The sequence below is a fragment of the Ambystoma mexicanum genome, chromosome 13 (assembly GCF_040938575.1).
Source record: "Ambystoma mexicanum isolate Mex_15411 chromosome 13, UKY_AmexF1_1, whole genome shotgun sequence".
Taxonomy (NCBI): domain Eukaryota; kingdom Metazoa; phylum Chordata; class Amphibia; order Caudata; family Ambystomatidae; genus Ambystoma; species Ambystoma mexicanum.
The window spans coordinates 322,572,403-322,599,266 of record NC_090938.1 but is presented as its reverse complement, the minus strand read 5'-3'; positions in this window follow the sequence as shown (position 1 = coordinate 322,599,266).

Here is a 26,864-nt window from a genome sequence, read left to right as displayed (position 1 = left end):
CACGCGATTTCAGCAGGGTACGTGTATTTCTGGGGTGCGGGGAAGTTTAACACGCGATTTCAGCACGGTACGTGTATTACTGGGGTGCGCGGGAAGTTCCACACACGATTTCAGCAGCATATGTGTATTTCTGGGGTGCGGGGAAGTTTAACACGCGATTTCAGCAGGGTACGTGCATTTCTGGGGTGCGGGGAAGTTTAACCCGCGATTTCAGCAGGGTACGTGTATTACTGGGGTGCGCGGGAAGTTCCACACGTGATTTAAGCAGGGTACGTGTATTTCTGGAGTGCGGGGAAGTTTAACACACGATTTCAGCAGGGTAGGTGTATTACTGGGGTGTGCGGGAAGTTCCACACGCGATTTCAGCAGGCTACGTGTATTTCTGGGGTGCGGCGAAGTTTATCAGGCGATTTCAGCAGGGTACGTGTATTACTGGGGTGCACGGGAAGTTCCACACGTGATTTCAGCAGGGTACGTGTATTTCTGGGGTGCGGGGAAGTTTAACACACGATTTCAGCAGGGTAGGTGTATTACTGGGGTGTGCGGGAAGTTCCACACGCAATTTCAGCAGGCTACATGTATTTCTGGGGTGCGGTGAAGTTTAACACGCGATTTCAGCAGGGTACGTGTATTACTGGGGTGCGCGGGAAGTTCCACACGCGATTTCAGCAGGGTACGTGTATTTCTGGGGTGCGGGGAAGTTTAACACGCGATTTCAGCAGTGTACGTGTATTACTGGGGTGCGCGGGAAGTCCATACGTGATTTCAGCAGGGTACGTGTATTGCTGGGGTGCGGGGAAGTTTAACACGCGATTTCAGCAGGGTACGTGTATTACTGGGGTGCGCGGGAAGTTCCACAAGCGATTTCAGCAGGGTACGTGTATTTCTGGGGTGCAGGGAAGTTTAACACCCGATTTCAGCAGGGTACGTGTGTTACTGGGGTGCGCAGGAAGTTCCACACGCGATTTCAGCAGGGTACCTGTATTTCTGGGGTGCAGGGAAGTTTAACACGTGATTTCAGCAGGGTACCTGTATTACTGGTGTGCGTGGGAAGTTCCACACGTGATTTCAGCAGGGTACGTGTATTTCTGGGGTGCGGGGAAGTTTAACACGCAATTTCACCAGGGTACGTGTATTACTGGGGTGCGCGGGAAGTTCCACACGCGATTTCAGCAGGATATGTGTATTTCTGGGGTGCGGGGAAGTTTAACATGCAATTTCAGCAGGGTACGTGTATTACTGGGGTGCGTGGGAAGTTCCACACGCCATTTCAGCAGGGTACGTGTATTTCTGGGGTGTGGGAAAGTTAAACACGTGATTTCAGCAGGGTACGTGTATTACTGGGGTGCGCGGGAAGTTCCACACGCGATTTCAGCAGGGTACGTGTATTTCTGGGGTGCAGGGAAGTTTGACACGCAATTTCAGCAGGGTACGTGTATTACTGGGGTGCGCGGGAAGTTCCACACGCAATTTCAACAGGGTACATGTATTTCTGGGGTGCGGGGAAGTTTAACACGCGATTTCAGCAGGGTACGTGTATTACTGTGGTGCGCAGGAAGTTCCACATGCGATTTCAGCAGGGTACGTGTATTTCTGGGGTTCGGGGAAGTTTAACACGCGATTTCAGCAGGATACGTGTATTACTGGGGTGCACGGGAAGTTCCACAAGCGATTTTAGCAGGGTACGTGTATTTCTGGGGTGCAGGGAAGTTTAACACGCGATTTCAGCAGGGTACATGTATTACTGCGGTGCGCGGGAAGTTCCACACGCGATTTCAGCAGGGTACGTGTATTTCTGGGGTGCGGGGAAGTTTAACACGCGATTTCAGCAGGGTACGTGTATTACTGGGGTGCGCGGGAAGTTCCACACACGATTTCAGCAGCGTATGTGTATTTCTGGGGTGCGGGGAAGTTTAACACGCGATTTCAGCAGGGTACGTGTATTACTGGGGTGCGCGGGAAGTTCCACATGCGATTTCAGCAGGGTACGTGTATTTCTAGGGTGCGGGGAAGTTTAACACGCGATTTCAGCAGGGTACGTGTATTACTGGGGTGCGCGGGAAGTTCCACACGCAATTTCAGCAGGGTACGTGTATTTGTGGGGTGCGGGGAAGTTTAACATGCAATTTCAGCAGGGTATGTGTATTGCTGGCGTGCGCGGGAAGTTCCACACGCAATTTCAGCAGGGTACGTGTATTACTGGGGTGCGCGGGAAGTTCCACACGCGATTTCAGCAGGGTACATGTATTTCTGGGGTGCGGGGAAGTTTAACACGCAATTTCAGCAGGGTATGTGTATTACTGGGTTGCGGGGAAGTTTAACACGTGATTTCAGCAGGGTACGTGTATTACTGGGGTGCGCGGGAAGTTTCACACGCGATTTCAGCAGGGTACGTGAATTTTGGGGGTACAGGGAAGTTTAACACGCGATTTCAGCAGGGTACATGTATTACTGGGGTGCACGGGAAGTTCCACACGCGATTTCAGCAGGGTATGTGTATTTCTGGGGTGCAGGGAAGTTTAACACGCAATTTCAGCAGGGTACGTGTATTACTGGGGTGCGCAAGCAGTTCCACAAGCGATTTCAGCAGGGTACGTGTATTTCTGGGGTGCAGGGAAGTTTAACACGCGATTTCAGCAGGGTACATGTATTACTGCGGTGCGCGGGAAGTTCCACACGCGATTTCAGCAGGATACGTGTATTACTCGGGTGCGCGGGAAGTTCCACAAGCGATTTTAGCAGGGTACGTGTATTTCTGGGTTGCGGGGAAGTTTAACACGCGATTTCAGCAGGGTACATGTATTACTGTGGTGCGCGGGAAGCTCCACACGCAATTTCAGCAGCGTATGTGTATTTCTGGGGTGCGGGGAAGTTTAACACGCGATTTCAGCAGGGTACGTGTATTACTTGCGTGCGTGGGAAGTTCCACACGCGATTTCAGCAGGGTACGTGTATTTCTGGGGTGCGGGGACGTTTAACACGCAATTTCACCAGGGTACGTGTATTACTGGGGTGCGCTGGAAGTTCCACACACGATTTCAGCAGGATATGTGTATTTCTGGGGTGCGGGGAAGTTTAACATGCAATTCCAGCAGGGTACGTGTATTACTGGGGTGCGCGGGAAGTTCCACACGCCATTTCAGCAGGGTACATGTATTTCTGGGGTGCGGGGAAGTTTAACACGCAATTTCAGCAGGGTACATGTATTACTGGGGTGCGCGGGAAGTTCCACACGCGATTTCAGCAGGGTACGTGTATTTCTGGGGTGCGGGGAAGTTTGACACGCAATTTCAGCAGGGTACGTGTATTACTGGGGTGCGCGGGAAGTTCCACATGCAATTTCAGCAGGGTACATGTATTTCTGGGGTGCGGGGAAGTTTAACACGCGATTTCAGCAGGGTACGTGTATTACTGTGGTGCGCGGGAAGTTCCACATGCGATTTCAGCAGGGTACGTGTATTTCTGGGGTTCGGGGAAGTTTAACACGCGATTTCAGCAGGATACGTGTATTACTGGGGTGCACGGGAAGTTCCACAAGCGATTTTAGCAGGGTACGTGTATTTCTGGGGTGCAGGGAAGTTTAACACGCGATTTCAGCAGGGTACATGTATTACTGCGGTGCGCGGGAAGTTCCACACGCGATTTCAGCAGGGTACGTGTATTTCTGGGGTGCGGGGAAGTTTACCACGCGATTTCAGCAGGGTACGTGTATTACTGGGGTGCGCGGAAAGTTCCACACACGATTTCAGCAGCGTATGTGTATTTCTGGGGTGCAGGGAAGTTTAACACGCGATTTCAGCAGGGTACGTGTATTACTGGGGTGCGCGGGAAGTTCCACATGTGATTTCAGCAGGGTACGTGTATTTCTGGGGTGCAGGGAAGTTTAACACGCGATTTCAGCAGGGTACGTGTATTACTGGGGTGCGCGGGAAGTTCCACACGCAATTTCAGCAGGGTACGTGTATTTGTGGGGTGCGGGGAAGTTTAACATGCAATTTCAGCAGGGTATGTGTATTGCTGGGGTGCGCGGGAAGTTCCACACGCGATTTCAGCAGGGTACGTGTATTACTGGGGTGCGCGGGAAGATCCACACGCGATTTCAGCAGGGTACATGTATTTCTGGGGTGCGGGGAAGTTTAACACGCAATTTCAGCCGGGTATGTGTATTACTGGGGTACGGGGAAGTTTAACACGTGATTTCAGCAGGGTACGTGTATTACTGGGGTGCGCGGGAAGTTTCACACGCGATTTCAGCAGGGTACGTGAATTTCGGGTGTACAGGGAAGTTTAACACGCGATTTCAGCAGGGTACGTGTATTACTGGGGTGCACGGGAAGTTCCACACGCGATTTCAGCAGGGTATGTGTATTTCTGGGGTGCAGGGAAGTTTAACACGCAATTTCAGCAGGGTACGTGTATTACTGGGGTGCGCAAGCAGTTCCACAAGCGATTTCAGCAGGGTACGTGTATTTCTGGGGTGCAGGGAAGTTTAACACGCGATTTCAGCAGGGTACATGTATTACTGCGGTGCGCGGGAAGTTCCACACGCGATTTCAGCAGGGTACGTGTATTACTCGGGTGCGCGGGAAGTTCCACAAGCGATTTTAGCAAGGTATGTGTATTTCTGGGTTGCGGGGAAGTTTAACACGCGATTTCAGCAGGGTACATGTATTACTGTGGTGCGCGGGAAGTTCCACACGCAATTTCAGCAGGGTACGTGTATTTCTGGGGTGCGGGGAAGTTTACCATGCGATTTCAGCAGGGTAGGTGTATTACTGGGGTGCGCGGGAAGTTCCACACGCGATTTCAGCAGCGTATGTGTATTTCTGGGGTGCGGGGAAGTTTAACACGCGATTTCAGCAGGGTATGTGTATTACTTACGTGCGCGGGAAGTTCCACACGCGATTTCAGCAGGGTATGTGTATTTCTGGGGTGCGGGGAAGTTTAACACGCAATTTCAGCAGGGTACGTGTATTACTGGGGTGCGCGGGAAGTTCCACACGCGATTTCAGCAGGGAACGTGTATTTCTGGGGTGCGGGGAAGTTTAATACGCAATTTCAGCAGGGTATGTGTATTACTGGGGTGCTCGGGAAGTTCCACACGCGATTTCAGCAGGGTATGTGTATTTCTGGGGTGTGGGGAAGTTTAACACGTGATTTCAGCAGGGTACGTGTATTACTAGGGTGCGCGGGAAGTTCCACACGCGATTTCAGCAGGGTACATGAATTTCAGGTGTGCAGGGAAGTTTAACACGCATTTTCAGCAGGGTACGTGTATTACTGGGGTGCGCGGGAAGTTCCACACGCGATTTCAGCAGGGTACGTGTATTTCTGGGGTGCGGGGAAGTTTAACCCGTGATTTCAGCAGTATACGTGTATTACTGGGGTGCGCGGGAAGTTCCACACGTGATTTAAGCAGGGTACGTGTATTTCTGGGGTGCGGGGAAGTTTAACACACGATTTCAGCAGGGTAGGTGTATTACTGGGGTGTACGGGAAGTTCCACACGCGATTTCAGCAAGCTACGTGTATTTCTGGGGTGCTGCGAAGTTTAACACGCGATTTCAGCAGGGTACGTGTATTACTGGGGTGCACGGGAAGTTCCACACGTGATTTCAGCAGGGTACGTGTATTTCTGGGGTGCGGGGAAGTTTAACACACGATTTCAGCAGGGTAGGTGTATTACTGGGGTGTGCGGGAAGTCCATACACGATTTCAGCAGGGTACGTGTATTGCTGGGGTGCGGGGAAGTTTAACACGCGATTTCAGCAGGGTACGTGTATTACTGGGGTGCGCGGGAAGTTTCACACGTGATTTCAGCAGGGTAATTGTATTTCTGGGGTGCAGGGAAGTTTAACACGCAATTTCAGCAGGGTACGTGTATTTCTGGGGTGCAGGGAAGTTTAACACCCGATTTCAGCATGGTACGTGTATTACTGGGGTGCGCAGGAAGTTCCACACGCGATTTCAGCAGGGTACCTGTATTTCTGGGGTGCAGGGAAGTTTAACACGTGATTTCAGCAGGGTACCTGTATTACTGGTGTGCGCGGGAAGTTCCACACGCGATTTCAGCAGGGTACGTGTATTTCTGGGGTGCGGGGAAGTTTAACACGCAATTTCACCAGGGTACGTGTATTACTTGGGTGCGCGGGAAGTTCCACACGCGATTTCAGCAGGATATGTGTATTTCTGGGGTGCGGGGAAGTTTAACATGCAATTTCAGCAGGGTACGTGTATTACTGGGGTGCGTGGGAAGTTCCACACGCCATTTCAGCAGGGTACATGTATTTCTGGGGTGCGGGGAAGTTAAACACGTGATTTCAGCAGGGTACGTGTATTACTGGGGTGCGCGGGAAGTTCCACACGCGATTTCAGCAGGGTACGTGTATTTCTGGGGTGCGGGGAAGTTTGACACGCAATTTCAGCAGGGTACGTGTATTACTGGGGTGCGCGGGAAGTTCCACACGCAATTTCAACAGGGTACATGTATTTCTGGGGTGCGGGGAAGTTTAACACGCGATTTCAGCAGGGTACGTGTATTACTGTGGTGCGCGGGAAGTTCCACATGCGATTTCAGCAGGGTACGTGTATTTCTGGGGTTCGCTGAAGTTTAACACGCGATTTCAGCAGGATACGTGTATTACTGGGGTGCACGGGAAGTTCCACAAGCGATTTTAGCAGGGTACGTGTATTTCTGGGGTGCAGGGAAGTTTAACACGCGATTTCAGCAGGGTACATGTATTACTGCGGTGCGCGGGAAGTTCCACACGCGATTTCAGCAGGGTACGTGTATTTCTGGGGTGCGGGGAAGTTTAACACGCGATTTCAGCAGGGTACGTGTATTACTGGGGTGCGCGGGAAGTTCCACACACGATTTCAGCAGCGTATGTGTATTTCTGGGGTGCGGGGAAGTTTAACACGCGATTTCAGCAGGGTACGTGTATTACTGGGGTGCGCGGGAAGTTCCACACGTGATTTCAGCAGGCTACGTGTATTTCTGGGGTGCGGCGAAGTTTAACACGCGATTTCAGCAGGGTACGTGTATTACTGGGGTGCGCGGGAAGTTCCACACGCGATTTCAGCAGGGTACGTGTATTTCTGGGGTGCGGGGAAGTTTAACACGCGATTTCAGCAGTGTACGTGTATTACTGGGGTGCGCGGGAAGTCCATACGTGATTTCAGCAGGGTACGTGTATTGCTGGGGTGCGGGGAAGTTTAACACGCGATTTCAGCAGGGTACGTGTATTACTGGGGTGCGCGGGAAGTTTCACACGCGATTTCAGCAGGGTAATTGTATTTCTGGGGTGCAGGGAAGTTTAACACGCAATTTCAGCAGGGTACGTGTATTACTGCGGTGCGCGGGAAGTTCCACACGCGATTTCAGCAGGGTACGTGTATTTCTGGGGTGCGGGGAAGTTTAACACGCGATTTCAGCAGGGTACATGTATTACTGGGGTGCGCGGGAAGTTCCACAAGCGATTTCAGCAGGGTACGTGTATTTCTGGGGTGCAGGGAAGTTTAACACCCGATTTCAGCAGGGTACGTGTATTACTGGGGTGTGCAGGAAGTTCCACATGCGATTTCAGCAGGGTACCTGTATTTCTGGGGTGCAGGGAAGTTTAACGCGTGATTTCAGCAGGGTACCTGTATTACTGGTGTGCGCGGGAAGTTCCACACGCGATTTCAGCAGGGTACGTGTATTTCTGGGGTGCGGGGAAGTTTAACACGCAATTTCACCAGGGTACGTGTATTACTGGGGTGCGCGGGAAGTTCCACACGCGATTTCAGCAGGATATGTGTATTTCTGGGGTGCGGGGAAGTTTAACATGCAATTTCAGCAGGGTACGTGTATTACTGGGGTGCGTGGGAAGTTCCACACGCCATTTCAGCAGGGTACGTGTATTTCTGGGGTGTGGGAAAGTTAAACACGTGATTTCAGCAGGGTACGTGTATTACTGGGGTGCGCGGGAAGTTCCACACGCGATTTCAGCAGGGTACGTGTATTTCTGGGGTGCAGGGAAGTTTGACACGCAATTTCAGCAGGGTACGTGTATTACTGGGGTGCGCGGGAAGTTCCACACGCAATTTCAACAGGGTACATGTATTTCTGGGGTGCGGGGAAGTTTAACACGCGATTTCAGCAGGGTACGTGTATTACTGTGGTGCGCAGGAAGTTCCACATGCGATTTCAGCAGGGTACGTGTATTTCTGGGGTTCGGGGAAGTTTAACACGCGATTTCAGCAGGATACGTGTATTACTGGGGTGCACGGGAAGTTCCACAAGCGATTTTAGCAGGGTACGTGTATTTCTGGGGTGCAGGGAAGTTTAACACGCGATTTCAGCAGGGTACATGTATTACTGCGGTGCGCGGGAAGTTCCACACGCGATTTCAGCAGGGTACGTGTATTTCTGGGGTGCGGGGAAGTTTAACACGCGATTTCAGCAGGGTACGTGTATTACTGGGGTGCGCGGGAAGTTCCACACACGATTTCAGCAGCGTATGTGTATTTCTGGGGTGCGGGGAAGTTTAACACGCGATTTCAGCAGGGTACGTGTATTACTGGGGTGCGCGGGAAGTTCCACATGCGATTTCAGCAGGGTACGTGTATTTCTGGGGTGCGGGGAAGTTTAACACGCGATTTCAGCAGGGTACGTGTATTACTGGGGTGCGCGGGAAGTTCCACACGCAATTTCAGCAGGGTACGTGTATTTGTGGGGTGCGGGGAAGTTTAACATGCAATTTCAGCATGGTATGTGTATTGCTGGCCTGCGCGGGAAGTTCCACACGCAATTTCAGCAGGGTACGTGTATTACTGGGGTGCGCGGGAAGTTCCACACGCGATTTCAGCAGGGTACATGTATTTCTGGGGTGCGGGGAAGTTTAACACGCAATTTCAGCAGGGTATGTGTATTACTGGGTTGCGGGGAAGTTTAACACGTGATTTCAGCAGGGTACGTGTATTACTGGGGTGCGCGGGAAGTTTCACACGCGATTTCAGCAGGGTACGTGAATTTCGGGGGTACAGGGAAGTTTAACACGCGATTTCAGCAGGGTACATGTATTACTGGGGTGCACGGGAAGTTCCACACGCGATTTCAGCAGGGTATGTGTATTTCTGGGGTGCAGGGAAGTTTAACACGCAATTTCAGCAGGGTACGTGTATTACTGGGGTGCGCAAGCAGTTCCACAAGCGATTTCAGCAGGGTACGTGTATTTCTGGGGTGCAGGGAAGTTTAACACGCGATTTCAGCAGGGTACATGTATTACTGCGGTGCGCGGGAAGTTCCACACGCGATTTCAGCAGGATACGTGTATTACTCGGGTGCGCGGGAAGTTCCACAAGCGATTTTAGCAGGGTACGTGTATTTCTGGGTTGCGGGGAAGTTTAACACGCGATTTCAGCAGGGTACATGTATTACTGTGGTGCGCGGGAAGCTCCACACGCAATTTCAGCAGCGTATGTGTATTTCTGGGGTGCGGGGAAGTTTAACACGCGATTTCAGCAGGGTACGTGTATTACTTGCGTGCGTGGGAAGTTCCACACGCGATTTCAGCAGGGTACGTGTATTTCTGGGGTGCGGGGACGTTTAACACGCAATTTCACCAGGGTACGTGTATTACTGGGGTGCGCTGGAAGTTCCACACACGATTTCAGCAGGATATGTGTATTTCTGGGGTGCGGGGAAGTTTAACATGCAATTTCAGCAGGGTACGTGTATTACTGGGGTGCGCGGGAAGTTCCACACGCCATTTCAGCAGGGTACATGTATTTCTGGGGTGCGGGGAAGTTTAACACGCAATTTCAGCAGGGTACATGTATTACTGGGGTGCGCGGGAAGTTCCACACGCGATTTCAGCAGGGTACGTGTATTTCTGGGGTGCGGGGAAGTTTGACACGCAATTTCAGCAGGGTACGTGTATTACTGGGGTGCGCGGGAAGTTCCACACGCAATTTCAGCAGGGTACATGTATTTCTGGGGTGCGGGGAAGTTTAACACGCGATTTCAGCAGGGTACGTGTATTACTGTGGTGCGCGGGAAGTTCCACATGCGATTTCAGCAGGGTACGTGTATTTCTGGGGTTCGGGGAAGTTTAACACGCGATTTCAGCAGGATACGTGTATTACTGGGGTGCACGGGAAGTTCCACAAGCGATTTTAGCAGGGTACGTGTATTTCTGGGGTGCAGGGAAGTTTAACACGCGATTTCAGCAGGGTACATGTATTACTGCGGTGCGCGGGAAGTTCCACACGCGATTTCAGCAGGGTACGTGTATTTCTGGGGTGCGGGGAAGTTTACCACGCGATTTCAGCAGGGTACGTGTATTACTGGGGTGCGCGGAAAGTTCCACACACGATTTCAGCAGCGTATGTGTATTTCTGGGGTGCAGGGAAGTTTAACACGCGATTTCAGCAGGGTACGTGTATTACTGGGGTGCGCGGGAAGTTCCACATGTGATTTCAGCAGGGTACGTGTATTTCTGGGGTGCAGGGAAGTTTAACACGCGATTTCAGCAGGGTACGTGTATTACTGGGGTGCGCGGGAAGTTCCACACGCAATTTCAGCAGGGTACGTGTATTTGTGGGGTGCGGGGAAGTTTAACATGCAATTTCAGCAGGGTATGTGTATTGCTGGGGTGCGCGGGAAGTTCCACACGCGATTTCAGCAGGGTACGTGTATTACTGGGGTGCGCGGGAAGATCCACACGCGATTTCAGCAGGGTACATGTATTTCTGGGGTGCGGGGAAGTTTAACACGCAATTTCAGCCGGGTATGTGTATTACTGGGGTACGGGGAAGTTTAACACGTGATTTCAGCAGGGTACGTGTATTACTGGGGTGCGCGGGAAGTTTCACACGCGATTTCAGCAGGGTACGTGAATTTCGGGTGTACAGGGAAGTTTAACACGCGATTTCAGCAGGGTACGTGTATTACTGGGGTGCACGGGAAGTTCCACACGCGATTTCAGCAGGGTATGTGTATTTCTGGGGTGCAGGGAAGTTTAACACGCAATTTCAGCAGGGTACGTGTATTACTGGGGTGCGCAAGCAGTTCCACAAGCGATTTCAGCAGGGTACGTGTATTTCTGGGGTGCAGGGAAGTTTAACACGCGATTTCAGCAGGGTACATGTATTACTGCGGTGCGCGGGAAGTTCCACACGCGATTTCAGCAGGGTACGTGTATTACTCGGGTGCGCGGGAAGTTCCACAAGCGATTTTAGCAAGGTATGTGTATTTCTGGGTTGCGGGGAAGTTTAACACGCGATTTCAGCAGGGTACATGTATTACTGTGGTGCGCGGGAAGTTCCACACGCAATTTCAGCAGGGTACGTGTATTTCTGGGGTGCGGGGAAGTTTACCATGCGATTTCAGCAGGGTAGGTGTATTACTGGGGTGCGCGGGAAGTTCCACACGCGATTTCAGCAGCGTATGTGTATTTCTGGGGTGCAGGGAAGTTTAACACGCGATTTCAGCAGGGTATGTGTATTACTTACGTGCGCGGGAAGTTCCACACGCGATTTCAGCAGGGTATGTGTATTTCTGGGGTGCGGGGAAGTTTAACACGCAATTTCAGCAGGGTATGTGTATTACTGGGGTGCGCGGGAAGTTCCACACGCGATTTCAGCAGGGAACGTGTATTTCTGGGGTGCGGGGAAGTTTAATACGCAATTTCAGCAGGGTATGTGTATTACTGGGGTGCTCGGGAAGTTCCACACGCGATTTCAGCAGGGTATGTGTATTTCTGGGGTGTGGGGAAGTTTAACACGTGATTTCAGCAGGGTACGTGTATTACTAGGGTGCGCGGGAAGTTCCACACGCGATTTCAGCAGGGTACATGAATTTCAGGTGTGCAGGGAAGTTTAACACGCATTTTCAGCAGGGTACGTGTATTACTGGGGTGCGCGGGAAGTTCCACACGCGATTTCAGCAGGGTACGTGTATTTCTGGGGTGCGGGGAAGTTTAACCCGTGATTTCAGCAGTATACGTGTATTACTGGGGTGCGCGGGAAGTTCCACACGTGATTTAAGCAGGGTACGTGTATTTCTGGGGTGCGGGGAAGTTTAACACACGATTTCAGCAGGGTAGGTGTATTACTGGGGTGTGCGGGAAGTTCCACACGCGATTTCAGCAAGCTACGTGTATTTCTGGGGTGCTGCGAAGTTTAACACGCGATTTCAGCAGGGTACGTGTATTACTGGGGTGCACGGGAAGTTCCACACGTGATTTCAGCAGGGTACGTGTATTTCTGGGGTGCGGGGAAGTTTAACACACGATTTCAGCAGGGTACGTGTATTACTGGGGTGCGCGGGAAGTTCCACATGTGATTTCAGCAGGGTACGTGTATTTCTGGGGTGCAGGGAAGTTTAACACGCGATTTCAGCAGGGTACGTGTATTACTGGGGTGCGCGGGAAGTTCCACACGCAATTTCAGCAGGGTACGTGTATTTGTGGGGTGCGGGGAAGTTTAACATGCAATTTCAGCAGGGTATGTGTATTGCTGGGGTGCGCGGGAAGTTCCACACGCGATTTCAGCAGGGTACGTGTATTACTGGGGTGCGCGGGAAGATCCACACGCGATTTCAGCAGGGTACATGTATTTCTGGGGTGCGGGGAAGTTTAACACGCAATTTCAGCCGGGTATGTGTATTACTGGGGTACGGGGAAGTTTAACACGTGATTTCAGCAGGGTACGTGTATTACTGGGGTGCGCGGGAAGTTTCACACGCGATTTCAGCAGGGTACGTGAATTTCGGGTGTACAGGGAAGTTTAACACGCGATTTCAGCAGGGTACGTGTATTACTGGGGTGCACGGGAAGTTCCACACGCGATTTCAGCAGGGTATGTGTATTTCTGGGGTGCAGGGAAGTTTAACACGCAATTTCAGCAGGGTACGTGTATTACTGGGGTGCGCAAGCAGTTCCACAAGCGATTTCAGCAGGGTACGTGTATTTCTGGGGTGCAGGGAAGTTTAACACGCGATTTCAGCAGGGTACATGTATTACTGCGGTGCGCGGGAAGTTCCACACGCGATTTCAGCAGGGTACGTGTATTACTCGGGTGCGCGGGAAGTTCCACAAGCGATTTTAGCAAGGTATGTGTATTTCTGGGTTGCGGGGAAGTTTAACACGCGATTTCAGCAGGGTACATGTATTACTGTGGTGCGCGGGAAGTTCCACACGCAATTTCAGCAGGGTACGTGTATTTCTGGGGTGCGGGGAAGTTTACCATGCGATTTCAGCAGGGTAGGTGTATTACTGGGGTGCGCGGGAAGTTCCACACGCGATTTCAGCAGCGTATGTGTATTTCTGGGGTGCAGGGAAGTTTAACACGCGATTTCAGCAGGGTATGTGTATTACTTACGTGCGCGGGAAGTTCCACACGCGATTTCAGCAGGGTATGTGTATTTCTGGGGTGCGGGGAAGTTTAACACGCAATTTCAGCAGGGTATGTGTATTACTGGGGTGCGCGGGAAGTTCCACACGCGATTTCAGCAGGGAACGTGTATTTCTGGGGTGCGGGGAAGTTTAATACGCAATTTCAGCAGGGTATGTGTATTACTGGGGTGCTCGGGAAGTTCCACACGCGATTTCAGCAGGGTATGTGTATTTCTGGGGTGTGGGGAAGTTTAACACGTGATTTCAGCAGGGTACGTGTATTACTAGGGTGCGCGGGAAGTTCCACACGCGATTTCAGCAGGGTACATGAATTTCAGGTGTGCAGGGAAGTTTAACACGCATTTTCAGCAGGGTACGTGTATTACTGGGGTGCGCGGGAAGTTCCACACGCGATTTCAGCAGGGTACGTGTATTTCTGGGGTGCGGGGAAGTTTAACCCGTGATTTCAGCAGTATACGTGTATTACTGGGGTGCGCGGGAAGTTCCACACGTGATTTAAGCAGGGTACGTGTATTTCTGGGGTGCGGGGAAGTTTAACACACGATTTCAGCAGGGTAGGTGTATTACTGGGGTGTGCGGGAAGTTCCACACGCGATTTCAGCAAGCTACGTGTATTTCTGGGGTGCTGCGAAGTTTAACACGCGATTTCAGCAGGGTACGTGTATTACTGGGGTGCACGGGAAGTTCCACACGTGATTTCAGCAGGGTACGTGTATTTCTGGGGTGCGGGGAAGTTTAACACACGATTTCAGCAGGGTAGGTGTATTACTGGGGTGTGCGGGAAGTTCCACACGCGATTTCAGCAGGCTACGTGTATTTCTGGGGTGCGGCGAAGTTTAACAAGCGATTTCAGCAGGGTACGTGTATTACTGGGGTGCGGGGAAGTTTAACACGCGATTTCAGCAGTGTACGTGTATTACTGGGGTGCGCGGGAAGTCCATACACGATTTCAGCAGGGTACGTGTATTGCTGGGGTGCGGGGAAGTTTAACACGCGATTTCAGCAGGGTACGTGTATTACTGGGGTGCGCGGGAAGTTTCACACGTGATTTCAGCAGGGTAATTGTATTTCTGGGGTGCAGGGAAGTTTAACACGCAATTTCAGCAGGGTACGTGTATTTCTGGGGTGCAGGGAAGTTTAACACCCGATTTCAGCAGGGTACGTGTATTACTGGGGTGCGCAGGAAGTTCCACACGCGATTTCAGCAGGGTACCTGTATTTCTGGGGTGCAGGGAAGTTTAACACGTGATTTCAGCAGGGTACCTGTATTACTGGTGTGCGCGGGAAGTTCCACACGCGATTTCAGCAGGGTACGTGTATTTCTGGGGTGCGGGGAAGTTTAACACGCAATTTCACCAGGGTACGTGTATTACTTGGGTGCGCGGGAAGTTCCACACGCGATTTCAGCAGGATATGTGTATTTCTGGGGTGCGGGGAAGTTTAACATGCAATTTCAGCAGGGTACGTGTATTACTGGGGTGCGTGGGAAGTTCCACACGCCATTTCAGCAGGGTACGTGTATTTCTGGGGTGCGGGGAAGTTAAACACGTGATTTCAGCAGGGTACGTGTATTACTGGGGTGCGCGGGAAGTTCCACACGCGATTTGAGCAGGGTACGTGTATTTCTGGGGTGCGGGGAAGTTTGACACGCAATTTCAGCAGGGTACGTGTATTACTGGGGTGCGCGGGAAGTTCCACACGCAATTTCAACAGGGTACATGTATTTCTGGGGTGCGGGGAAGTTTAACACGCGATTTCAGCAGGGTACGTGTATTACTGTGGTGCGCGGGAAGTTCCACATGCGATTTCAGCAGGGTACGTGTATTTCTGGGGTTCGCTGAAGTTTAACACGCGATTTCAGCAGGATACGTGTATTACTGGGGTGCACGGGAAGTTCCACAAGCGATTTTAGCAGGGTACGTGTATTTCTGGGGTGCAGGGAAGTTTAACACGCGATTTCAGCAGGGTACATGTATTACTGCGGTGCGCGGGAAGTTCCACACGCGATTTCAGCAGGGTACGTGTATTTCTGGGGTGCGGGGAAGTTTAACACGCGATTTCAGCAGGGTACGTGTATTACTGGGGTGCGCGGGAAGTTCCACACACGATTTCAGCAGCGTATGTGTATTTCTGGGGTGCGGGGAAGTTTAACACGCGATTTCAGCAGGGTACGTGTATTACTGGGGTGCGCGGGAAGTTCCACACGTGATTTCAGCAGGGTACGTGCATTTCTGGGGTGCGGGGAAGTTTAACCCGCGATTTCAGCAGGGTACGTGTATTACTGGGGTGCACGGGAAGTTCCACACGTGATTTCAGCAGGGTACGTGTATTTCTGGGGTGCGGGGAAGTTTAACACACGATTTCAGCAGGGTAGGTGTATTACTGGGGTGTGCGGGAAGTTCCACACGCAATTTCAGCAGGCTACGTGTATTTCTGGGGTGCGGCGAAGTTTAACACGCGATTTCAGCAGGGTACGTGTATTACTGGGGTGCGCGGGAAGTTCCACACGCGATTTCAGCAGGGTACGTGTATTTCTGGGGTGCGGGGAAGTTTAACACGCGATTTCAGCAGTGTACGTGTATTACTGGGGTGCGCGGGAAGTCCATACGTGATTTCAGCAGGGTACGTGTATTGCTGGGGTGCGGGGAAGTTTAACACGCGATTTCAGCAGGGTACGTGTATTACTGGGGTGCGCGGGAAGTTTCACACGCGATTTCAGCAGGGTAATTGTATTTCTGGGGTGCAGGGAAGTTTAACACGCAATTTCAGCAGGGTACGTGTATTACTGCGGTGCGCGGGAAGTTCCACACGCGATTTCAGCAGGGTACGTGTATTTCTGGGGTGCGGGGAAGTTTAACACGCGATTTCAGCAGGGTACATGTATTACTGGGGTGCGCGGGAAGTTCCACAAGCGATTTCAGCAGGGTACGTGTATTTCTGGGGTGCAGGGAAGTTTAACACCCGATTTCAGCAGGGTACGTGTATTACTGGGGTGCGCAGGAAGTTCCACATGCGATTTCAGCAGGGTACCTGTATTTCTGGGGTGCAGGGAAGTTTAACGCGTGATTTCAGCAGGGTACCTGTATTACTGGTGTGCGCGGGAAGTTCCACACGCGATTTCAGCAGGGTACGTGTATTTCTGGGGTGCGGGGAAGTTTAACACGCAATTTCACCAGGGTACGTGTATTACTTGGGTGCGCGGGAAGTTCCACACGCGATTTCAGCAGGATATGTGTATTTCTGGGGTGCGGGGAAGTTTAACATGCAATTTCAGCAGGGTACGTGTATTACTGGGGTGCGTGGGAAGTTCCACACGCCATTTCAGCAGGGTACGTGTATTTCTGGGGTGCGGGGAAGTTAAACACGTGATTTCAGCAGGGTACGTGTATTACTGGGGTGCGCGGGAAGTTCCACACGCGATTTCAGCAGGGTACGTGTATTTCTGGGGTGCGGGGAAGTTTGACACGCAATTTCAGCAGGGTACGTGTATTACTGGGGTGCGCGGGAAGTTCCACACGCAATTTCAACAGGGTACATGTATTTCTGGGGTGCGGGGAAGTTTAACATGCGATTTCAGCAGGGTACGTGTATTACTGTGGTGCGCGGGAAGTTCCACATGCGATTTCAGCAGGGTACGTGTATTTCTGGGGTTCGGGGAAGTTTAACACGCGATTTCAGCAGGATACGTGTATTACTGGGGTGCACGGGAAGTTCCACAAGCGATTTTAGCAGGGTACGTGTATTTCTGGGGTGCAGGGAAGTTTAACACGCGATTTCAGCAGGGTACATGTATTACTGCGGTGCGCGGGAAGTTCCACACGCGATTTCAGCAGGGTACGTGTATTTCTGGGGTGCGGGGAAGTTTAACACGCGATTTCAGCAGGGTACGTGTATTACTGGGGTGCGCGGGAAGTTCCACACACGATTTCAGCAGCGTATGTGTATTTCTGGGGTGCGGGGAAGTTTAACACGCGATTTCAGCAGGGTACGTGTATTACTGGGGTGCGCGGGAAGTTCCACACGCGATTTCAGCAGGGTACGTGCATTTCTGGGGTGCGGGGAAGTTTAACCCGCGATTTCAGCAGGGTACGTGTATTACTGGGGTGCGCGGGAAGTTCCACACGTGATTTAAGCAGGGTACGTGTATTTCTGGGGTGCGGGGAAGTTTAACACACGATTTCAGCAGGGTAGGTGTATTACTGGGGTGTGCGGGAAGTTCCACACGCGATTTCAGCAGGGTATGTGTATTTCTGGGGTGCAGGGAAGTTTAACACGCAATTTCAGCAGGGTACGTGTATTACTGGGATGCGCAAGCAGTTCCACAAGCGATTTCAGCAGGGTACGTGTATTTCTGGGGTGCAGGGAAGTTTAACACGCGATTTCAGCAGGGTACATGTATTACTGCGGTGCGCGGGAAGTTCCACACGCGATTTCAGCAGGGTACGTGTATTACTCGGGTGCGCGGGAAGTTCCACAAGCGATTTTAGCAAGGTATGTGTATTTCTGGGTTGCGGGGAAGTTTAACACGCGATTTCAGCAGGGTACATGTATTACTGTGGTGCGCGGGAAGTTCCACACGCAATTTCAGCAGGGTACGTGTATTTCTGGGGTGCGGGGAAGTTTACCATGCGATTTCAGCAGGGTAGGTGTATTACTGGGGTGCGCGGGAAGTTCCACACGCGATTTCAGCAGCGTATGTGTATTTCTGGGGTGCGGGGAAGTTTAACACGCGATTTCAGCAGGGTATGTGTATTACTTACGTGCGCGGGAAGTTCCACACGCGATTTCAGCAGGGTATGTGTATTTCTGGGGTGCGGGGAAGTTTAACACGCAATTTCAGCAGGGTACGTGTATTACTGGGGTGCGCGGGAAGTTCCACACGCGATTTCAGCAGGGAACGTGTATTTCTGGGGTGCGGGGAAGTTTAATACGCAATTTCAGCAGGGTATGTGTATTACTGGGGTGCTCGGGAAGTTCCACACGCGATTTCAGCAGGGTATGTGTATTTCTGGGGTGTGGGGAAGTTTAACACGTGATTTCAGCAGGGTACGTGTATTACTAGGGTGCGCGGGAAGTTCCACACGCGATTTCAGCAGGGTACGTGAATTTCAGGTGTGCAGGGAAGTTTAACACGCATTTTCAGCAGGGTACGTGTATTACTGGGGTGCGCGGGAAGTTCCACACGCGATTTCAGCAGGGTACGTGTATTTCTGGGGTGCGGGGAAGTTTAACCCGTGATTTCAGCAGTATACGTGTATTACTGGGGTGCGCGGGAAGTTCCACACGTGATTTAAGCAGGGTACGTGTATTTCTGGGGTGCGGGGAAGTTTAACACACGATTTCAGCAGGGTAGGTGTATTACTGGGGTGTGCGGGAAGTTCCACACGCGATTTCAGCAAGCTACGTGTATTTCTGGGGTGCTGCGAAGTTTAACACGCGATTTCAGCAGGGTACATGTATTACTGGGGTGCACGGGAAGTTCCACACGTGATTTCAGCAGGGTACGTGTATTTCTGGGGTGCGGGGAAGTTTAACACACGATTTCAGCAGGGTAGGTGTATTACTGGGGTGTGCGGGAAGTTCCACACGCGATTTCAGCAGGCTACGTGTATTTCTGGGGTGCGGCGAAGTTTAACAAGCGATTTCAGCAGGGTACGTGTATTACTGGGGTGCGGGGAAGTTTAACACGCGATTTCAGCAGTGTACGTGTATTACTGGGGTGCGCGGGAAGTCCATACACGATTTCAGCAGGGTACGTGTATTGCTGGGGTGCGGGGAAGTTTAACACGCGATTTCAGCAGGGTACGTGTATTACTGGGGTGCGCGGGAAGTTTCACACGAGATTTCAGCAGGGTAATTGTATTTCTGGGGTGCAGGGAAGTTTAACACGCAATTTCAGCAGGGTACGTGTATTTCTGGGGTGCAGGGAAGTTTAACACCCGATTTCAGCAGGGTACGTGTATTACTGGGGTGCGCAGGAAGTTCCACACGCGATTTCAGCAGGGTACCTGTATTTCTGGGGTGCAGGGAAGTTTAACACGTGATTTCAGCAGGGTACCTGTATTACTGGTGTGCGCGGGAAGTTCCACACGCGATTTCAGCAGGGTACGTGTATTTCTGGGGTGCGGGGAAGTTTAACACGCAATTTCACCAGGGTACGTGTATTACTTGGGTGCGCGGGAAGTTCCACACGCGATTTCAGCAGGATATGTGTATTTCTGGGGTGCGGGGAAGTTTAACATGCAATTTCAGCAGGGTACGTGTATTACTGGGGTGCGTGGGAAGTTCCACACGCCATTTCAGCAGGGTACGTGTATTTCTGGGGTGCGGGGAAGTTAAACACGTGATTTCAGCAGGGTACGTGTATTACTGGGGTGCGCGGGAAGTTCCACACGCGATTTCAGCAGGGTACGTGTATTTCTGGGGTGCGGGGAAGTTTGACACGCAATTTCAGCAGGGTACGTGTATTACTGGGGTGCGCGGGAAGTTCCACACGCAATTTCAACAGGGTACATGTATTTCTGGGGTGCGGGGAAGTTTAACACGCGATTTCAGCAGGGTACGTGTATTACTGTGGTGCGCGGGAAGTTCCACATGCGATTTCAGCAGGGTACGTGTATTTCTGGGGTTCGCTGAAGTTTAACACGCGATTTCAGCAGGATACGTGTATTACTGGGGTGCACGGGAAGTTCCACAAGCGATTTTAGCAGGGTACGTGTATTTCTGGGGTGCAGGGAAGTTTAACACGCGATTTCAGCAGGGTACATGTATTACTGCGGTGCGCGGGAAGTTCCACACGCGATTTCAGCAGGGTACGTGTATTTCTGGGGTGCGGGGAAGTTTAACACGCGATTTCAGCAGGGTACGTGTATTACTGGGGTGCGCGGGAAGTTCCACACACGATTTCAGCAGCGTATGTGTATTTCTGGGGTGCGGGGAAGTTTAACACGCGATTTCAGCAGGGTACGTGTATTACTGGGGTGCGCGGGAAGTTCCACACGTGATTTCAGCAGGGTACGTGCATTTCTGGGGTGCGGGGAAGTTTAACCCGCGATTTCAGCAGGGTACGTGTATTACTGGGGTGCACGGGAAGTTCCACACGTGATTTCAGCAGGGTACGTGTATTTCTGGGGTGCGGGGAAGTTTAACACACGATTTCAGCAGGGTAGGTGTATTACTGGGGTGTGCGGGAAGTTCCACACGCAATTTCAGCAGGCTACGTGTATTTCTGGGGTGCGGCGAAGTTTAACACGCGATTTCAGCAGGGTACGTGTATTACTGGGGTGCGCGGGAAGTTCCACACGCGATTTCAGCAGGGTACGTGTATTTCTGGGGTGCGGGGAAGTTTAACACGCGATTTCAGCAGTGTACGTGTATTACTGGGGTGCGCGGGAAGTCCATACGTGATTTCAGCAGGGTACGTGTATTGCTGGGGTGCGGGGAAGTTTAACACGCGATTTCAGCAGGGTACGTGTATTACTGGGGTGCGCGGGAAGTTTCACACGCGATTTCAGCAGGGTAATTGTATTTCTGGGGTGCAGGGAAGTTTAACACGCAATTTCAGCAGGGTACGTGTATTACTGCGGTGCGCGGGAAGTTCCACACGCGATTTCAGCAGGGTACGTGTATTTCTGGGGTGCGGGGAAGTTTAACACGCGATTTCAGCAGGGTACATGTATTACTGGGGTGCGCGGGAAGTTCCACAAGCGATTTCAGCAGGGTACGTGTATTTCTGGGGTGCAGGGAAGTTTAACACCCGATTTCAGCAGGGTACGTGTATTACTGGGGTGCGCAGGAAGTTCCACATGCGATTTCAGCAGGGTACCTGTATTTCTGGGGTGCAGGGAAGTTTAACGCGTGATTTCAGCAGGGTACCTGTATTACTGGTGTGCGCGGGAAGTTCCACACGCGATTTCAGCAGGGTACGTGTATTTCTGGGGTGCGGGGAAGTTTAACACGCAATTTCACCAGGGTACGTGTATTACTTGGGTGCGCGGGAAGTTCCACACGCGATTTCAGCAGGATATGTGTATTTCTGGGGTGCGAGGAAGTTTAACATGCAATTTCAGCAGGGTACGTGTATTACTGGGGTGCGTGGGAAGTTCCACACGCCATTTCAGCAGGGTACGTGTATTTCTGGGGTGCGGGGAAGTTAAACACGTGATTTCAGCAGGGTACGTGTATTACTGGGGTGCGCGGGAAGTTCCACACGCGATTTCAGCAGGGTACGTGTATTTCTGGGGTGCGGGGAAGTTTGACACGCAATTTCAGCAGGGTACGTGTATTACTGGGGTGCGCGGGAAGTTCCACACGCAATTTCAACAGGGTACATGTATTTCTGGGGTGCGGGGAAGTTTAACACGCGATTTCAGCAGGGTACGTGTATTACTGTGGTGCGCGGGAAGTTCCACATGCGATTTCAGCAGGGTACGTGTATTTCTGGGGTTCGGGGAAGTTTAACACGCGATTTCAGCAGGATACGTGTATTACTGGGGTGCACGGGAAGTTCCACAAGCGATTTTAGCAGGGTACGTGTATTTCTGGGGTGCAGGGAAGTTTAACACGCGATTTCAGCAGGGTACATGTATTACTGCGGTGCGCGGGAAGTTCCACACGCGATTTCAGCAGGGTACGTGTATTTCTGGGGTGCGGGGAAGTTTAACACGCGATTTCAGCAGGGTACGTGTATTACTGGGGTGCGCGGGAAGTTCCACACACGATTTCAGCAGCGTATGTGTATTTCTGGGGTGCGGGGAAGTTTAACACGCGATTTCAGCAGGGTACGTGTATTACTGGGGTGCGCGGGAAGTTCCACACGCGATTTCAGCAGGGTACGTGCATTTCTGGGGTGCGGGGAAGTTTAACCCGCGATTTCAGCAGGGTACGTGTATTACTGGGGTGCGCGGGAAGTTCCACACGTGATTTAAGCAGGGTACGTGTATTTCTGGGGTGCGGGGAAGTTTAACACACGATTTCAGCAGGGTAGGTGTATTACTGGGGTGTGCGGGAAGTTCCACACGCGATTTCAGCAGGCTACGTGTATTTCTGGGGTGCGGCGAAGTTTATCAGGCGATTTCAACAGGGTACGTGTATTACTGGGGTGCACGGGAAGTTCCACACGTGATTTCAGCAGGGTACGTGTATTTCTGGGGTGCGGGGAAGTTTAACACACGATTTCAGCAGGGTAGGTGTATTACTGGGGTGTGCGGGAAGTTCCACACGCAATTTCAGCAGGCTACGTGTATTTCTGGGGTGCGGCGAAGTTTAACACGCGATTTCAGCAGGGTACGTGTATTACTGGGGTGCGCGGGAAGTTCCACACGCGATTTCAGCAGGGTACGTGTATTTCTGGGGTGCCGGGAAGTTTAACACATGATTTCAGCAGGGTACGTGTATTACTGGGGTGCGCGGGAAGTTCCACACGCGATTTCAGTAGGGTACGTGAATTTCGGGTGTGCGGGGAAGTTTAACACGCGTTTTCAGCAGGGTATGTGTATTACTGGGGTGCGCGGGAAGTTCCACACGCGATTTCAGCAGGGTACTTGTATTTCTGGGGTGCGGGGAAGTTTAACCCGCGATTTCAGCAGGGTACATGTATTACTGGGGTGCGTGGGAAGTTCCACACGCGATTTAAGCAGGGTACGTGTATTTCTGGGGTGCGTGGAAGTTTAACACGCGATTTCAGCAGGGTACGTGTATTACTGGGGTGCGGGGGAAGTTCCACACGTGATTTCAGCAGGGTACGTGTATTTCTGGGGTGCGGGAAAGGTTAACACGCGATTTCAGCAGGGTACGTGTATTACTGGGGTGCGCTGGAAGTTCCACAGGCGATTTCAGCAGGGTACATGTATTTCTGGGGTGCGGGGAAGTTTAACACGCAATTTCGGCAGGGTATGTTTATTACTGGGGTGCGGGGAAGTTTAACACGTGATTTCAGCAGGGTACGTGTATTACTGGGGTGCGTGGGAAGTTTCACACACAATTTCAGCAGGGTACGTGAATTTCGGAGGTGCGGGGAAGTTTAACACACGATTTCAGCAGGGTACGTGTATTTCTGGGGTGAGGCGAAGTTTAACACGCAATTTCAGCAGGGTACGTGTATTACTGGGGTGCACAGGAAGTTCCACACGCGATTTCAGCAGGGTACGTGTATTTCTGGGGTGCGGGGAAGTTTAACACGTGATTTCAGCAGGGTACGTGTATTACTGGGGTGCGCGGGAAGTTCCACACACGATTTCAGCAGGGTACGTGTATTTCTGGGGTGCGGGGAAGTTTAACACGCGATTTCAGCAGTGTACGTGTATTACTGGGGTGTGCGGGAAGTCCACACGCGATTTCAGCAGCGTATGTGTATTTCTGGGGTGCGGGGAAGTTCCACACGCGATTTCAGCAGGGTACATGTATTACTGCGGTGCGCGGGAAGTTCCACACGCGATTTCAGCAGGGTACGTGTATTTCTGGGGTGCGGGGAAGTTTACCACGCGATTTCAGCAGGGTACGTGTATTTCTGGGGTGCGGGGAAGTTTATCACGCGATTTCAGCAGGGTACGTGTATTACTCGGGTGCGCGGGAAGTTCCACAAGCGATTTTAGCAGGGTACGTGTATTTCTGGGTTGCGGGGAAGTTTAACACGCGATTTCAGCAGGGTACATGTATTACTGTGGTGCGCGGGAAGTTCCACACGCAATTTCAGCAGGGTACGTGTATTTCTGGGGTGCGGGGAAGTTTACCATGCGATTTCAGCAGGGTACGTGTATTACTGGGGTGCGCGGGAAGTTCCACACGCGATTGCAGCAGCGTATGTGTATTTCTGTGGTGCGGGGAAGTTTAACACGCGATTTCAGCAGGGTACGTGTATTACTTGCGTGCTCAGGAAGTTCCACACGCGATTTCAGCAGGGTACGTGTATTTCTGGGGTGCGGGGAAGTTTAACACGCAATTTCAGCAGGGTACGTGTATTACTGGGGTGCGCGGGAAGTTCCACACGCGATTTCAGCAGGGAACGTGTATTTCTGGGGTGCGGGGAAGTTTAATACGCAATTTCAGCAGGGTATGTGTATTACTGGGGTGTGCGGGAAGTTCCACACGCGATTTCAGCAGGGTATGTGTATTTCTGGGGTGTGGGGAAGTTTAACACGTGATTTCAGCAGGGTACGTGTATTACTAGGGTGCGCGGGAAGTTCCACACGCGATTTCAGCAGGGTACGTGAATTTCAGGTTTGCAGGGAAGATTAACACGCGTTTTCAGCAGGGTACATGTATTACTGGGGTGCGCGGGAAGTTCCACACGCGATTTCAGCAGGGTACGTGTATTTCTGGGGTGCAGGGAAGTTTATCACGCGATTTCAGCAGGGTACGTGTATTACTGGGGTGCGCGGGAAGTTCCACAAGCGATTTTAGCAGGGTACGTGTATTTCTGGGGTGAGGGGAAGTTTAACCCGCGATTTCAGCAGGGTACGTGTATTACTGGGGTGCGCGGGAAGTTCCACACGCGATTTCAGCAGGGTACGTGCATTTCTGGGGTGCGGGGAAGTTTAACCCGCGATTTCAGCAGGGTACGTGTATTACTGGGGTGCGCAGGAAGTTCCACACGTGATTTAAGCAGGGTACGTGTATTTCTGGGGTGCGGGGAAGTTTAACACACGATTTTAGCAGGGTAGGTGTATTACTGGGGTGTGCAGGAAGTTCCACACGCGATTTCAGCAGACTACGTGTGTTTCTGGGGTGCGGCGAAGTTTATCAGGTGATTTCAGCAGGGTACGTGTATTACTGGGGTGCACGGGAAGTTCCACATGTGATTTCAGCAGGGTACGTGTATTTCTGGGGTGCGGGGAAGTTTAACACACGATTTCAGCAGGGTAGGTGTATTACTGGGGTGTGCGGGAAGTTCCACACGCAATTTCAGCAGGCTACGTGTATTTCTGGGGTGCGGCGAAGTTTAACACGCGATTTCAGCAGGGTACGTGTATTACTGGGGTGCGCGGGAAGTTCCACACGCGATTTCAGCAGGGTACGTGTATTTCTGGGGTGCGGGGAAGTTTAACACGCGATTTCAGCAGTGTACGTGTATTACTGGGGTGCGCAGGAAGTCCATACGTGATTTCAGCAGGGTACGTGTATTGCTGGGGTGCGGGGAAGTTTAACACGCGATTTCAGCAGGGTACGTGTATTACTGGGGTGCGCGGGAAGTTTCACACGCGATTTCAGCAGGGTAATTGTATTTCTGGGGTGCAGGGAAGTTTAACACGCAATTTCAGCAGGGTACGTGTATTACTGCGGTGCGCGGGAAGTTCCACACGCGATTTCAGCAGGGTACGTGTATTTCTGGGGTGCGGGGAAGTTTAACACGCGATTTCAGCAGGGTACATGTATTACTGGGGTGCGCGGGAAGTTCCACAAGCGATTTCAGCAGGGTACGTGTATTTCTGGGGTGCAGGGAAGTTTAACACCCGATTTCAGCAGGGTACGTGTATTACTGGGGTGCGCAGGAAGTTCCACGCGCGATTTCAGCAGGGTACCTGTATTTCTGGGGTGCAGGGAAGTTTAACACGTGATTTCAGCAGGGTACCTGTATTACTGGTGTGCGCGGGAAGTTCCACACGCGATTTCAGCAGGGAACGTGTATTTCTGGGGTGCGGGGAAGTTTAATACGCAATTTCAGCAGGGTATGTGTATTACTGGGGTGTGCGGGAAGTTCCACACGCGATTTCAGCAGGGTATGTGTATTTCTGGGGTGTGGGGAAGTTTAACACGTGATTTCAGCAGGGTACGTGTATTACTAGGGTGCGCGGGAAGTTCCACACGCGATTTCAGCAGGGTACGTGAATTTCAGGTTTGCAGGGAAGATTAACACGCGTTTTCAGCAGGGTACATGTATTACTGGGGTGCGCGGGAAGTTCCACACGCGATTTCAGCAGGGTACGTGTATTTCTGGGGTGCAGGGAAGTTTATCACGCGATTTCAGCAGGGTACGTGTATTACTGGGGTGCGCGGGAAGTTCCACAAGCGATTTTAGCAGGGTACGTGTATTTCTGGGGTGAGGGGAAGTTTAACCCGCGATTTCAGCAGGGTACGTGTATTACTGGGGTGCGCGGGAAGTTCCACACGCGATTTCAGCAGGGTACGTGCATTTCTGGGGTGCGGGGAAGTTTAACCCGCGATTTCAGCAGGGTACGTGTATTACTGGGGTGCGCAGGAAGTTCCACACGTGATTTAAGCAGGGTACGTGTATTTCTGGGGTGCGGGGAAGTTTAACACACGATTTTAGCAGGGTAGGTGTATTACTGGGGTGTGCAGGAAGTTCCACACGCGATTTCAGCAGACTACGTGTGTTTCTGGGGTGCGGCGAAGTTTATCAGGTGATTTCAGCAGGGTACGTGTATTACTGGGGTGCACGGGAAGTTCCACATGTGATTTCAGCAGGGTACGTGTATTTCTGGGGTGCGGGGAAGTTTAACACACGATT